The following is a 16,867-nucleotide window of genomic DNA, read 5'->3' as shown; positions in this document are numbered from 1 at the left end:
AGGGAGAAAACTGTTCAAAAGGGATATGTGGTTAGGTATTTTTGTCATGACAGGAGTCAAGAGCAAAGGCTGCATAGTGGAGTGGACCAGGGAGAGGGTTTGTAAAACAATGAAAGAATTTTTCTTTTCCAAGATGGTAGTGTACTAGGGGGAGGGTTGGGAGGGGAGAAAAGTGTAACAATGAATGAGTGGAAATCCAAAGTCTATAAATTTTCATTGAAATGAATAATAAATTTAAAAAAGAAAAAATATATACTATACATGTATATAAAATAATTATGTAGAAACTCTGTTTTTCTCTACATCTAGATTATTTCCTTTACTTAGTCTTCTATATTATCAGCTATCATCTTTACCTGAAAAAAAGACAAATAAAAAGAAGGAAAGGCCAATTAGGACTAGTTATTTCACTTAAGAGGACTATTAGAAAGAAACTAACAGAACTCCCTTAAAAACTCCATCTAGATCCTAAGATGGCAGCCAGGTGGTTGGTTTCTTTTTTGCAAGATGTGGAGTGGGCTTCTGTCTCCTGGCCCAAAAGAAAGTGATGTTGAGTTGAATTCAGAAGATGAAGCCACATCAGAAAACTCTGCACTTCACTCACAAGAAGCTAAAGATCAAGTGACCAGAAAAACAGAAACTTCTGATTTTCTGACAGATTGACCAAAACCAGAAAGAAAGGCAAACAAATGTAAATGCCTCTCAAAAGTTTCCCTTCTGCATTTTCATTAAACATACGGAATAAATTTTAAGAATTGCAGAATAGAACATTTGGAACAGAAAACCTCAACCTCGGAATTCAGGAGGAGAAAGGTAAATGGAAGAATGAAGAAGCAACTCAGTGAACAGTCCTGAAAAGAAGCATAGTGGAAGGAGCTTACTCAATGTTTTGGAGTCAATGATCGATTTGATCCCTTCTGTGAAAAAGAAAAGGACTGATCAGTCGAGTCTTGAAAATAAACCAGGCTGTGAATGAGTGGAATATTGAGAAGGCCGAGGAACTCAGCAACCAGCTTGCTTTTCAAGAGCTTGCGGTGAAAATTGCCAGAGCTGTTGCCTGCTGCAACTTTATAAAAGCCCAAAAGAATGCTGGAAACTCACAGGTGGTTCAAAGAAAGAAGAAAATTGCATGGGGATTTGAAGCAGAGATGGGAAACCAAAAGCAACATGGGATAAACGTAATTTGCCAGAGTTCTTCACGATCTTTCTAGACTCCCAAGTGTGCAATTTACTGAGATTTTCTTGTTTACTTTTAAATATACCAATAAGCCAAGAGATGTGGGAAAATTAAGAATAACATTTGAGTGTTGATCATCAGGCCTTTTCAATATATTTTTCTAAGGTACACAGAGTCACTGTATCAGAAGGAATTGGATGACACAGAAGAATTTCATAAAGTAACATTATGAGCAAGAGCCTATGGTGATGAAGGAGAAAGTTCAAGTTGTTCTGAAGGAGTTGGCAAAAAACAAGACTCCAGGAGTTGATAGCATACCAATTGAATTATTTCAACAAACAAATGCTGCCCTGGATGTGCTCACTAAGTTGTGCCAGGAAATCTGGAGGAAAGCCAGCTGGCCAACTGACTGAAAGAGATCGATATTTGCTCCCATTCCAAAGAAAGGGGACCCAACAGAGTGTGGAAATTATCAAACAATATCATTGACATCACATGCAAACAAGATTCTGCTGAAAATTATCCAGAAACTTTGGGAACAATATGTCAACAGAGAACTGCCAGATGTGCAGGCTGGATTTAGAAGAGGTCATGGTACGAGGGATATTATAGTTAATGTTAGATGAATCTTGACAGAAAGCAGAGAATATCAGAAGAATGTCTATCTGTGCTTCATTGACTATGCAAAGGCTTTTGACTGTGTGGATCACGACAAGCTATGGCTGACTCTGAGAAGAATGGGAACATTTGATTGTGCTAATGCGAAACCTATACTTGGACCAAGAGGCAGTTGTCAGAACAGAGCAGGGAGACACTGGAAGGTTCAAAATCAGGAAGAGGATCCGTCAGGGATGTATTTTGTCTCCATACCTTTTCAATCTGTATGCAGAACAGATCATCTGAGACGCTGGGCTGTACGAGGAGCAATGTGGCATCAGGATTGGTGGAAGAATCATCAACAACCTGCGTTATGCAGATGACACAACCCTGCTTGCTGAAACTGAGGAGGACCTGAAGCATTTGCTGCAGAAGGTCAAAGACTGTAGCCTCCTATAATGGATTAAAGCTCAACATCAAGAAAACAAAGATTCTCACCACTGGGCCAATTGGCAGCATCAGTATGGATGGTGAAGAGATTGAGATAGTTAACAGTTTTAGTTTACTTGGTTCCACAGTCAACACTCTTGGTAACAACAGCCAGGAAATCAGGAGACGAATTGCATTGGGAAAGTCAGCTGTGAGGGACCTCTCAAGAGTACTGAAGAGCAATGACATAAGGATAGAGACTAAAGTGTACCTGGCTATGGTCTTTGCAATTATGTGCTATGTATCAGAGAGTCGGACAGTGAATAGGGATGATAGAAAGAGAATTGATGCCTTTGAGCTGTGGTGCTGGAGAAGAGTGTTGAATATATCGTGGACTGCTAGGAAAACAAAAGGTTTTGCCTGGAGAGAGTAGAGCCAGAATGCTCCTTGGAGTCAAGGATTCTGAAGCTTCGTCTGACATAGTTTGGGCATGTTGCAAGGAGGGACTGGTCCTTGGAGAGGGACATCATGTTTGGGAGAGTGGAGGGATGGTGCAGGAGAGGAAGACCCTCGATGAGATGGATCGATTCTGTGAGTGGAGTGGTGGGAATGAGTGTTTCTGAACGGCGAGGTTGGCATAGGATAGAACGGCGTTTAGGGCTCTTGTACATAGGATCACTATGAGTCGCAAGTGACTCAAAGGCACATAACAACAACAACTCATCCTTTTGAGGCAGAGCATTCTGTTATGGGTATAAGAAATCCAAACATACAGAAAGAAATGGCAGGGTTCATTTATTGATTTATGTCAACCTGTAATATAAAGTCAGTTCTACTTTTTATCCATTTGGTGAAGCACATCAGGTGATCTCCTCGTACTTTCTTGTCTGTTCTTGGTTTAAACACCACCACTTTGGAGTTTGCTTAGGGAGTCTCACTTGATACTGTCTTTCACCGATGACTTTGATTACTATAATGTTACAAACGTTATTAGTTTGGTTTTTTGGTTTGTTTTCTCGATGCCTTTCATTATCGTCTTTTGTCATATTGTCCTAGCAAGTACTTATACTTAAAAAAAAAAAATCCTGGAGTTGCACTATTTGATGGGTGATGGGAGGGGTGGGTAAAGGAAAGGCGAAAGATCCAGTGTCAAAAACCAATGTATACTAACTATTTAAGTAAACCAGTATAAAAAAATTTTTTAGTCATTATTGACTCTCTTGGGAAGCAGAAAAGTTGGTATTTCAGTCACAGGAAAAAAGCAATTTTTGTGTACCTTTGGTTAAAATATCTCGATAAAAAAACATCAGAAAATGCAAGAAAAATCCATCTACACTTTGATTATTGTTGTTATCATCGAGTTAGAACAGACCCATAGTTGACCCTTCAGTGGGTTTTTGTGAGGCAGTTAATCACATGGAAGAAGATTTCCCATCCTTTTTCCACAGAACAGCCAGTGGATTTGAACCATGTGCCTTCAGGATTGCAGCACAGCGTCTTGAAAAACTCAAACTCATTGCTATCAACTTGGAACCAATTCATACTGACTTTCCAGCTGATTTTCAGAGGCTGTTAATCATATGGGATTAACATGTGATTGTCTCTCTTTCTCCTACAGAGCAGCTTGTGGATTTGAATTGAGTGCCTTTGAGTTGACAGTCTTCTGCCTTACCCAGTAGGCCACCTGATCTCCCTTGATATCATAATATGAGTATTTAGAATTCAATAGCATCCAGTTCATCTCTCACTCGAGGTTCTTCTCAGCAACTTGCGTGGCAAATTTTGGCCAATGAATTGTGAGTATAAATAGCATTAGCTACTTCCAGGTTGGGAAGATAAGTCCACAAATGACTCTCTGGAATCCTTTCTCTGCTATGGCAACTGAGGTAACCTCATGTATCAATAGTACAGTTATCAGATGAGAGCACCTCTCTAAACTAAGGGACCCTGAGGAATAGGGTAGAGCACACAGCCTTTTAACAATCATGTAGGACATGTATCATGACTCAGAAATAAGAATTAATTCTGTTAAGTCACTGACATATTTTCTGCATAGCTATCCTTACTAACAAAAGAAGCAAGCTAAACTGACAGAAAGTTCAGTCAGAATGATGAAAGGATTACTAGAAAAAGAGAACAAAGTTTAAAAAGCAAGATACAATTTATTTTGAATGTAACAAGAAAGGTTATTAAGGATTTGGCGCCCCATTGATAATCATTTCATCAACACTTTGTTCTTAAATATTACTTCCCTCTGCCTCAATAATTAGCACACACAAAAACACCTCATCAGAAAAGTATAAACCTGAAACAAAACAGTCACACCAAAATATTTACATGATGTTAAACATCGAATAAATAAACCATTAGAATAGACCTACTGAATTGAGCAAATGGAATCCAATAGAACAGCTGTTAATATTATCTTTCTCCACAAAGAAAAACCTTGATGACTTAATTAGGGCTTCATAAATTGTCAGCCTTTTCCCTGCTTGGTGTAAATAAGCTTTTTTCCATCCAGCCTTTTGTTTAGTACATATCTCTAGATTTCATATTCCGTAGACATATTGGAAGAATGAGATCTTTCCATATCCTGGATCTTCAGAACTTTACCCTGGTCCACACATTCTTTCAACCACTACATCCAAGCAAATTAATTATTACTAATGTTGTTATTGTTGCATGTCATCAAGTACAAAGCATAGCAACCCTGTAAACAAAAGATCTTAACTCTGTGTTATCCTGTGCCATTATCATAATCTCTGACACACTTAAGCCCATTGCTACAGTTACTGTGTCAACTCACATCACTGAGGGTCAGTCCTCTCTTTTGCTGACCCTCCCTCCACCTTTCCAATTAATCACAAGGTCCCTCTCCAAGAAACAGCCTCTTCTATCAACATGCCCAAATATGTAAGATGAAGTTTCTCCATCCATTTTCCAAAACATGTTTATTTCTACCACCACTCAAAGACATCAATTCTTTTTCTGTCATCCTTATTCATGTCCAGGTCTCAGATGCATAGCAGGTGATTAAAAAGATGATGGCCTGAATCAGGCACACCTTAGTCTTCAACAGACATTATTGCTCCTCAGTAATTTGGTTGATCCCTGAATCTGGACTCATCCAATGTAACATGTCTCCTGAGCTCCTGACTGCTGGTACCACAGGTATTGGTTGTGGATATAAGTGAGATGAAATTGTTAATAAATTTGACCTTCTCTCCATCTATCATATTGTTGTCTATGGGTTCAGTGGTGAGTTCTGTCTTTTTGATGTTGAGAGGTAGTCCATTTTGAAGGCTATAGTCTTTGATCCTGTGCAATGTTTCAAGTCCTCCTCTCTGCCTATAGGCATGACAGAAGAAACTGAGAGCTTGCTTGGGTGGAAGTTGTCCTAATAGATGAACATGTATTTTGTATTCTGAGTTGTTCTTGTTACTTCTGAGTTAATCCTAGTCCTGAATTGAATCCTCTTACTTCCCTAGTAAGCCATATAATCACAATAGCTACACAGAATTCACAGATTGTAATTATAATGAATTATGGAGCTCAGAAGAAAAGTAGAAAATTTTGTGGAGGGAATCGCTGGTGTCAAAATTGGTAAAAGATTGCAGAGTGGAGGTGTGTCTGCGGAAAAAGAGGTTAAATAACAAATGAATACACTGTAATTCCTTTTACACAAATTTAAAAACCAGGAAATGTGTTGTCTAAGGTAATATACAATGATATGCAGTCAAATGATAAAGAAATAAAAGAATGTTTCACCTAGAATATATTATAACTTTAATCTGGGAACAACAAAAGAGAAGGATACAATTTTGGAAAGGTAAATCATAGGCCTCATGGAGCTGGTGTTTTCTATTTCTTGAGCTGGTTAGCTATGGTGGTATAACGTGTTTCACTGCCAAGCAAAAGCCTATGCATCTCTGGTGATTCAAATCCACCAGCTTCGCTGCAAGAGAAAGATGAATAACCACTATGATTTGTTGCCTTGGAAGCCAGATGGAGGGACACACTGAGTTGAAATCATCTCAGTAGCAGTGATTTGGTTGGTTTTTAGTGGGCCTATAGGTTACAGCGAGCTATGGTGGGATAGTCCATAAGGAGCTGTTCTGCCAACCGAAAGGCTGTATCTCTCTAGTGGGTCAAATTTGCCAGTGAAACTGCACAAGAAAGATGGGCAATCTTTTCCCATGCAATGAAAAGTCTCTGAAAACCCACTGGAGGGTCAACGAATGAGTCTGTTGCAAATTGACAGAAAAAAGAGAGCTAGCTTATTAATTTTTAGCCATACATATATTGCATCAATGAGTTGGGCAATGATTTAGGATTATGGAAGAATTGATTTTTTTTTTAGTTGTGGTGTCAGAGAAGAATATTGAACATACCATAGTCTGCCAAGAGAACAAACAGGTCTTACCTAGAGAGAGTGAAACCAGGTTGCTCCTTGGAGGCAAAGATTTTGAAGCTTTCTCTCACATACTTTGGGCATGTCGCCAGGAGGGACCAGTCCTTGGAAAAGTATATCATGCTTGAATGGGTGGAGGGACAGCACAGGAGAGGAAGATTCTGGATGAGATGGATTGACACAATAACTGGTAAATGGGCGTAGGTGTGTCCAAGGCATTGAACTAGCTCAGGATAAGGCAGGGTTCAGAGATATTGTGCAAAGGGTCACTTTGAGTTGCAGGCGACTCAACAGCACTTAACAATGATGTATATATTTCTTTGTAAATAAAATTATTTGCATGTGAATTATTACATTTAGCATTAATAATAATTCCTGTTTAAACATATATACTCAAAGACCCACTAACAGAGGATCTGTTTAGCAGATCTTAAGGATAGGGAGGTACTTCGAGTTCAGTTTGTTTTCTTTTAAATGTCCCAGAAGAACCTTTAAGTGACCTATGCATGGACCACTACATGAAATATACTACATTCCCCTTCTTGAACTATCAAACTGAATATCAGAGCTTAAAGGGACTCATGTAGCATAATGTTTAATATTTTGGCTGCTCAGTAAAAGGTTGGGGTTCAAGCCCACCAACCCCTCAGTGGGCAAAGATGAGGCAATCTGTTTCTATAAAGATTAAAACCTTGGGAAACCAAAGGGCAGCTTTCTCCTATTCCACAGACTCATGAATCAGAGGCAGCTTCATGACAGCGGATTTGAGACATTTTTGTTTTATTTGTTTGCTATTTTGGAGCTTTACAGGCATTCTTCTCAAAAGAAAATGTTCTGTGAGACTTCAATATATAAAAAAGTATCAAAGAAATTTGCTTTGATTAAAGCAGAAAAGGAAGGATGAAGATAATCTCTCCAGGATGTCTTTCTTTCTCTACAACAGGAGGTTTTGAGCATCTCTGAAATTCCAGAACTTTATGGCCAAAGCAGAACTTTTATGTCAACTTCACTCAACACAGAGAAAAGCAATTAGCTACACTTAGTTGAAAATAAAACTTGGATATATATTTGACTACAATTTGTGAATTTATTTGATAGAATGACATGAATACAAGAAAGTACAGTATCTGTCACTTACTAGGTGTACAAAACAAATTAATCCAAAATTATGTCTATAATTTAAATAATGTAAAATAAAATCTAAGGCAAAAAATTAACCATCTTGTGATTCTAGGTTTTGGGTGATTCAGAACATAGAATAGCCACAGTTTCTTCTGTGGGAAGGCTCCTGATACTAAAGCAATGTATCTGTTAAGTTACCTATTGCAAACCACAGTACCCTGAATACCTGCTAAAACAATTTTCTAATCACAAATGCAGTTTGAACATGCTGGCTGGAATAGAATTACTCTGTATGAAGCATGTAGTAAACATGAGAAAGGAATGGAATAGAATATTCAAATGGTGAGGTTACATATTAATGCAAATGGAATATGTAGATAAATATATCTTTTCTCAATTTGCATTTTCTAGACAAGTCTTTTCATGAATATGTGGCTACAAGCAACATTTTCTGAAGAATCTTTGGAGACACTGATTATATTTGGGCTACATACAGAGCTCCTGGTCACCAAATATTAGCCAAATCTAATACTGTCTGTACTGGAAAAAACTGGCAAAAGTTGGTAATCTAGGTGAAAACCTTCCTTCTCATATGCCCATTGGTTTTCATTGATTCTCTTGGACTTCATTCAAGAGATGCTGGCATAGGTTGTTGCCTAGCAACAGCATGTAGTGCATTCTCCCACTAGCCCATCGAAATGTTATCTTTCTGGACCTCATAACATTAAGCATCATGGTTTTGTAAACGACGACAATGTCTTAATAACTTTTTTTTTCATACTTCCAAAGGGTATCAGAAAAAGCTACTTAATATTTACTCCTTTGTTACAAATACTGTACTTGATATAACAAAGATCAGGAGCACAAAATTAAAAATACCTGAGTACTAAGGGGGAGGGAGGGAAGAGACAATATGATCATGAATTTCCTTGAGAAGGGTGCTTTTTTTAAGTGACCTGTGACAGTTTAAAGATATATATATATTCAACCTATATTTTAAAAGTGCTTTCTATAAAGAAGTGTTTTTTTAATGGAGAAATTTAAAAGATAAGAACTAAATAGAAAACCAATAGGGATGTTGTAAGAGAGTCTGAGACTTGTTCTTGAATGTAGAGAGTCTACAGAGGAATGAAGAAATGATGGAATAAGAGCATTGAACAGATTCCAAGGGCTGCTCAAGATGAGAAATCTAAGTGTAACAAAAATTGCAGACTTGGAGTCAGAAAACCAAAGATAGAAAATATATTCAGCACTTCTCAAGCTGAAAGAACTGAGGAACAAATCCAAGCTTCAAAGTGTAAGTCTAAAGGACAAAAGATTCAATGCAATGATGCAAGAAGCACCAAGAGAAGATGGTAAGAATACCTGAAGTTACTATAGCAAAAAATTAGTTAGCACTGGACCATATTAGGAAGCACATATGATCAAGAACCAAAGTTACAGAAGTAAGAAATCTAAACTAACCTAAAGGCATTGACAAAATCTAAGACTCCAAGACTTGACAGACTATATGTAAAGGTATTTCAACAAGCACATATAGCCTTGAAAAAAGCCTTCATGAAAAGAAATTTGGAAGACATCTACTTGGCCAAATGGAAGAGATCCATATCCATTTCCATTCCAAAAATAAATGAACCAACAGGATGTAGACATTATGAAATATTATCATTAATATTATAGTCCAGTAAAATCATGGTAAAGATTATTAAAACAAAAATGGCCAAAGCAGTACAGCTATAGATGATTTTCTGAAATTCAGGATGGATTCAGAATAGGTTGGAAAGAAGGACATTACTGATATCAGATAGATTTGGCTGAAAGCAAAGAATACTAGAGTGTGAATCATAATAAACTAGAAATAGCAATGAGAATACTAATAACTCCAGAACACTATATTATGTTATATAGAACCTGTAAGAAGTAGTTGTTCAAACAGAATAAGGGCATTGTTTGTTGTTGTTATTGTTGTTGTTGTTGTTGTTGTTGTTGTTGTTGTTGTTATGTGCCATCAAGTTAATCATGACTCATAGCAACCCTATGAACAATAACTCTGAACTCTGCCCAATCCTGAGCTAACCCTACCCTCTCTGGCACATATGCTTCCATTGCCACAGTCACTGTGCCAATCAATCCATCTCATGAAGGGACTTCCTCTCCAACCATGATGTCCTTCTCCAAAGACTGGTCCCTCCTGGAAACATGCACATAGTATGTCAGACAGAGCTTCAAAATCCTTGTTCCTAAGGATAAATCTGGTTTCATCATCTCCAGGATAGACTTGTATGTTCTCTTGAAAGTCCATAGTATATTCAATGTTCTTCTCTAGCACCACAACTCAAAGGCATCTATTCTTCTTCTGTCATCCTTAGTCACGGTCCAGTTATCAAATACATGGCAAGCAATTGAGAAGACCATGGCCTGGAGAGGATGCACCTTAGTCCCTAGACTTCATTACTTTTTAGCACTCTGAAGAGGCCCCTAACAGGAGACTTTCCTAAAGTAACTTGTCATTAGATGCTGTTGTTAAGAGAGTGTTGAGTGTAAATCCAAGAAAGATTAAATTATTAAAAATCTCAATCTTTTCTTCATCTATTATAATCCTGCTAATTGGCCCAGTGGTGAGAATCTTTGTTTTCTTGATGTTGAGATGCAATCCATATTGAAGACTGCAGTCTTCGATAGAAAAAGGATATTACACTATTTTTTAATTTTTTTATTTTAATGAATGTTTACAGAGACTTTGGATTTCCACTCATTCATTGTTGCACTGGATATTACACTACTTAAAATTAGAAAAGATGTGTGTCAGGATTGCATCCTTTCTCTTTATCTATTCAATCAGTATGTTGAAGTAATAAATTGAGAAGCTAGATTACATTAAGAAGAATACAGCATCAAGACTGAAGGAAGATTTATTAACAACCTGAGATATATAAATGACACAATTTGCTTGCTACAAATGAAAGGGACTTGGAAGGTTTACTGAGGAAGATCAAAGACTATATTCTTCGATATGGGTTAAACTTCAACATCAATTAAACCAAGGTCCTAACAACTGGATCAGCAAGCTGTATTGTGATAAATGTGGAAAATACTTACATTGTCCGTGATTTAATTTTATTTGGATTCACATCAACATGCACAGAAGTAACAAAAAAAAATCAAAGACATACTTCATTGGGATAGTCTGTTGTCAAGGATTTCTTTAAAACGCTAAAGAGCAAGAATGTCAATTTAAGGTATAAGATGGGCCTGACTCAAGCCATGGTACTTTCACGTGTGTCATCTGAATGTTAAAGTTGGACAATGAATAAGGACAACTAAAGAAAGGTTAATGCATTCTTCCCCCTAAAAATCTGTCTTGTAAGAAGTACTGCCAGTAGATTCCTTAGAAGCTAGAAGATGAGACTTCATCTCACATACTTTGGTCATATTCTCAGGAGAAACAAGTCCTTTGAAAAAGATACCATGCTTGGAAAAGTAGAGGGTCAGTGAAAGAGATGAAGACCTTCAATGAAATTAATTGACACAGTAAGTGCAACAATAAGCTTAAACACAGCAATGATTGTGAGGATAGCACAGGAAGAAGCAGGGAGGGTTTCATTCTGCTGTATATATGGTCACTTATGAGTTAGAGTTGAGTCAATGGCACCAGATGTGTGTTTAAATATCTCAACAACACAGACTTTGTTCTTTTAAACTCTTTAGACATCAACTTTCTAACTATACAAACATATTCCAAACTTTAGTATGTTGTTAGGTGCCATTGAGTTGTTTTCTTCTCATATCAACCCTTTGAACAGCAGATCTGGGACTTACCCTAACCTATTGCCATCATTGCTACTTTATTCCTGCTCAAGCTCACTGTAGTAATCACTGTAGTAATCACTGTAGTAATCACTGTGTCAATCCATTTCATTGATGGTCTTATCCTTCACCAACCTTCTACCTTTCCTGGTATAGCTCTCTCAAGGAACTGGTTCCTTTGGCAAACACATCCAAAGGAAGTGAGAAGTTTTACCATCCTTCCTTTTAAGGAACATTCTGGCCATACTCCCTTCAAGACAGATTTGTTTGTTCTTTTGGAAATTCATGGAATATTCAGTACTCTTTGCCAATACCACAAACCAAAGGCATCGATTCTTCTTATTCACTGTCATTATTATTTACTGTCTAACTTTCAGAGGCATGAAAGGCAATTGAAAACACCATGGCTTGAATCAAGCACACTTTAGTTTTTAAGCAAATATAATCTTTCTTTAGAACTTTTAATAGATCCTTGACAATGTATTTTGCCAAAGCAACACATCTTTTGATGCCACATTCTTCTTCATATAGTGCAGCTTCTCTAATTATTTGCTCACCATACAGAATTAATAAGCAAGGAGAAAGAATACAACGCTAACACACCTTTTCTGATTTTAAACAATACCGTGTTTCATTGTTCTTTTAAGATAAAAGCTTCTTTGTCTATACATAGGTTTCACATAATTACAATTAAGTGTTCTGGGATTTCTATTCTTTTTAGTTTTAGTCATAGCTTGTTATGATCTACACAGTCAAATATATTTGCATTGTCAATAAAACCCAAATAGACATTCTTCTGGTATTCTCTCTATTCAGCCAAGATACATTTTACATCACCAATGATATCCCTTGTTCCAAGGCCTCTTCTGAATACAGCTTGAATTTCTAGCAGTTCCTAGCTGATGTACTACTATTCAAGGAATTTTTTTAATAATCTTCAGCATAATTTTACTTCTATGTGATTTTAATGATATTATTCAATAATTTTCACATTCTATTGGAATACCTTTTTTGGAGCAGGAAAAAATGTGAATCTCTTCTAGTCAGTTGGCCAAATATTTTTTACAGAGACTGGTGAGCACACCCAGAGTTGCATCTGTCATTTTCTACAAGTGTGGTCAATTTGATTTCCATAGTCCATAAGATGAAGTCCATAGAACAATGTTCTTCCATTGTCCACAGAGTTTTCAAAGTCCTATTATTTCAGAAGTAGATGGTCAGTCCTGCTTCTTAGTCTTCTTAGTCTGGAATCTGCTGAAATCTATACACCACGGGTGACCCTGTCAACATTTAAAATACCTGAAAATACTGTGACCCACTGACCTGGTAACATAATCTTTGCAACTCATAGTCATTTCACATTAATAGCCTTGAATCAAAAGCTAGGCAGGAAGGTTTTCAATAGGAGTATAGACACTAACTATACAATAGGTAAAGAAGAGTTAAATGACCTACAAGTTCAAGGCGATGCAGAAAATTCAGTAAATTCAGTAAAGTACTTTCAATACTACTGTGTTCTAGAAGCTTTTAAAATTCTTTTCAGAAGTAGGGTTAAGATAACATGACAACTGCTTAGGAACCCAGAGAAACTCTGACCACTTCAAACACATAGGAATAAATTTCATCCAAGTAGAGGAAACAAAAAAAAGCTTCAATAAGATTTGAACATGAAAAAGAACAAACTTTTCATTATTTTTATTTAATTAAAAGTTTATCAATCATAAGAAGTGCATGGACTGGGGGGAGGAGGAAATTATACAACGATTTTTTTTAAAGTGAACTGGTGGTAGAGAGGAAAATATGCAAGAATGAATGAATGAATGAATGAATGAAAGAAAATTCAACTTTTCTATAAACTTTCATTAAAATCACAATTAAAAAAAAAGTTTATCTATCATCCAACTAGAGAAAATAAGAGTTATACAGTATACAGTGGGGGAAAATGTTTATCAATCATATTCGTTTTTATTCATTCACAGATATTTTGTTTTATTACATTAATTACAATTTACCAATGTAATTAATTATAATGTTCAACCAAACTCTTCTTGTATATTGCCTTTCCCTTCACCCAACTATCTATTCATTTTTGCTCTTCTTTTCCTCTCTTATCAAACTCTCCAATGCCTACATTCTCTCTGTCCTGGAAAGGGTGACACCAAGTTGCTCTTTAGAGGCAAGGATTTTGAAGCTCACTCTCACATACTTTGGGCATGTTGCCAGAAGGTACCACCAGTCCTTAGAGGAAGACACCGTGCTTAGAAGGATGGAGAAACATCACAGGAGAGGAAGACCCTAGATTAGATGGACTGACATAGTGACTGGAGTCATTGGGTCAGGTGTGTCAAACACAGTGAGATTATCTGAGAATAGCACAGGGTCCAGGAGCTGTTGTATAGAGGGTTGCTATGAGTCACAGGTGACTCGACGTCACATAACAACAACAATCTCTGTGTAAACCTTCCTTAGCTTGGAAAAGAACAATCTTAAAAAAAAAAAAACAACCCTATAATCATTGATCAAAAGCATGGGTTACAGAAAAAAGAATGGGCTCAGGAGAATATAAAAGCTATTGAGGCTAGACATCTGGTGTTGGTTATAGAAGTTTATATGAGTTGGGTTCAGCAAATATATAGACAAATCCTTTAGAAAACAAAGTGATTCTATCAAGTTAATCTAAGTATGAACTGGTCACTCTTTTATTTTATATAAAATTCACCTCATTCCAAAAGCTAGCTCAGGACACCTGGAAAGATGTCTTGAGGGTCTATGACATTGTCAGATCAGCAAAGACAGAGAAAGATTGTAAAAAAAATAAGAGGCAACCTTCCATATGACCTAATAATTCCACTGCTGGGTACACATGCTAGAGATATAATAGCAGTAACATCAATTCATGGGAGAATACCTACATTCATTGCATAATTCAAAGCAGCAAAAAGATAGAAACAACCTAAATCTCTAATAACATATGAATGTATAAGTAAAATGTGGTGCATACATACATCAGAATATTATTCTGCAATAAAGAAAAATGCATTGCCAAAAATCTTGGAAAAAATATTCTATGCACACAATGATGGGGAAAGAAAGGTTAATTTACTCTCTAAATAGTAGACACTTGTTATACTGGTAATTTAAGGAAAAGTAACATGGAACGAAGGTGAAATGTACAGTTTAACAAACTAAGCAATGTCACTAAAAAGCACACAAGGAAAAAGGAACTCCTGGTAACTGATGTAATTATACAGTCTTTGTTAACAATGTTATTTATATGGGAAATATTTTTTAGCATCTATTAAATGTCAGATACCAAAATGACCTTTAAAGTACCAGGTCTCCATCAATTGTCTTTCTCTTCTGGTAGTTTGTTTACTACCAGTAATAACCATTTCCCAGACTTGTGATTCATTCCACAAGCCCGTATCTGCCTACAGCTTGGCACATGTATATTTGCACAGCAGAGTTTATCATTACAGACAGACAGTCCAAATGCTTTTTTGTCTTGCTTAAAGAACTTGACAGGTCTGTGGTACTACAGGAAGTTACAGGAGAAGAATTAGAGATTTTTCTCATAAGCCTTTGTATTAAAGTTATCCTCTCCAGAAACAAAGGCAAGCAGAGAAGATGGCAGTGTGACCAGAAATGGCTCTGGAGGTTAGAATTTATAATACACAAATCAGATCCCTTAGTGACTGAGTCTCATCCAGATGTGCCAGCCATAAAAGAATGATATGAGGACTCATTAATTGATAATTTTACAACATCAAAAACAGATCTCCACCATCAGCACTACTTTGCTGACAACCCCCTAAAGCTTCAAGGTTATGGGGGAATGCCTTGCCAAGCCTGTGACTCACCATGGTGGCTCAAAGAATCACCCAGTAGGGCCTGCAAAAAGCTCAGCTCATTCAACAATGCACCCACTGTTAAAACACTTCATTCAGTTTTGCTAAAGTCATTCCTATCCACGCCTCTAGTCCTATTCCTTATAGCTACTGCTTGCAGTTGACTCCAAAATCACTTTTTTTTTTCCAATTTAATCAATGATAACTCAATAGCTATTGTGTAGTGGTGGCCTAGTGAATAAGAGTTGTGCTTCCAACCCAAAGGTGGACCGTGTGAACCTACAAGCTTCTCAGGAGGAAAAAGATGAACAATCTCCTCCCATTCTTTCTATTTACAGCCTTTGAAAATCCACTAGAGGGTCAGCTGTGAGTCAATTCTGGCTCAGTGGCAATGAGTATAGTTTTTTGAGATGAGTATAGGTTGCTGGTGACGAGACAGTGGATACTGATGCCCTGCCTTTTAAATATCTTATCCCACTAAGACAAAAAATTTTTGTAAGGAATTTCACTACTAATCTAAAAGGCCATACCACTCTGGTGGTGTGAATCCACCAGAGATTTCAAGGGAGAAATACAGGAAATATTTTCCTGAGAAATTTATAGAAAAACACTGGAGGATGAGCTAGTTATTGGTTCCAGCTTGATGGCAGTTAGATAATATTATTTGAGAGTCAATTCCTGAGTGGTACAAATAAGTAATGTACTAATCAAATTATTGGTGATTCAAATACATTCAGAGGCCCCAGGAGATCTACTTCTGAATGCTTACAACCATTGAAAACCCTATAAACCACCATTCTATTTTGAGTTCGCAGTGCCCTACCTTGTTATTGCAGTGGCTAAGAAAGAGTATGGATGGTTCACAGTAAGGCAAGTTTCAATAAGTTTCTATTGTTTGTAGGGTCACTATCTGTCAGACTCATAGTGCTCAACAGTATTTAACAGTACTGACTTAGATGGTGTCATCCTGAGATAGAATCAACTCTAAGGCAACTGGAATGTTATTATTGCTGTTAAGTGCGGTCAAGTCAGTTATGACTCATAGCGACCCCATTAACTAAAGATCTGAACCCTGAGCTATAACGTTCGTAGTCCTTCTAATGCTCATAGAGTTTAAGAAGTAGATGCCAGAGATGCAAAAATTCTGAATAAAATATTGGCCAATACATTCCTACGATACATTAAAAAAAACCATCATATGGGTGACCGTGGAGGACATGATGCTGAGTGAAATATCTCAGTCACAAAGGGACAAACGCTATATGGTGCCACTGTTGTAGAATAAGGCTGACATCAGGGTGGGGTTAAGACTGAGAAAAACAGGATAAATTATGTTTACTGCATTGAAGTCTACCAATTGAAGTATTTCAGATAACAGATGTTGCCCTGGACGTGCTCACCAAGTTGTGCCAAGAAATCTGGAGAACAACCACTTGGCCAACTGACTGGAAGAGATCTATATTTGTTCCCATTCCA

At 37.0% G+C, this 16,867-nt stretch overlaps 1 pseudogene; it reads left to right on the top strand.

Annotated features, from left to right (window-relative positions):
* Positions 1-507: 507 nt before the first annotated feature.
* On the top strand, positions 508-1,176 carry LOC102858536 (annotated as a pseudogene).
* The last annotated feature ends 15,691 nt before the right edge of the window (positions 1,177-16,867 follow it).

This window comes from Elephantulus edwardii, unplaced genomic scaffold (genome assembly GCF_000299155.1).
Source record: "Elephantulus edwardii isolate Elephantulus edwardi_28Jun2011 unplaced genomic scaffold, EleEdw1.0 scaffold00008, whole genome shotgun sequence".
Taxonomy (NCBI): Eukaryota; Metazoa; Chordata; class Mammalia; order Macroscelidea; family Macroscelididae; genus Elephantulus; species Elephantulus edwardii.
Note: the sequence above shows the minus strand (reverse complement) of the source record. Positions and strands in the feature narration are given on the sequence as shown.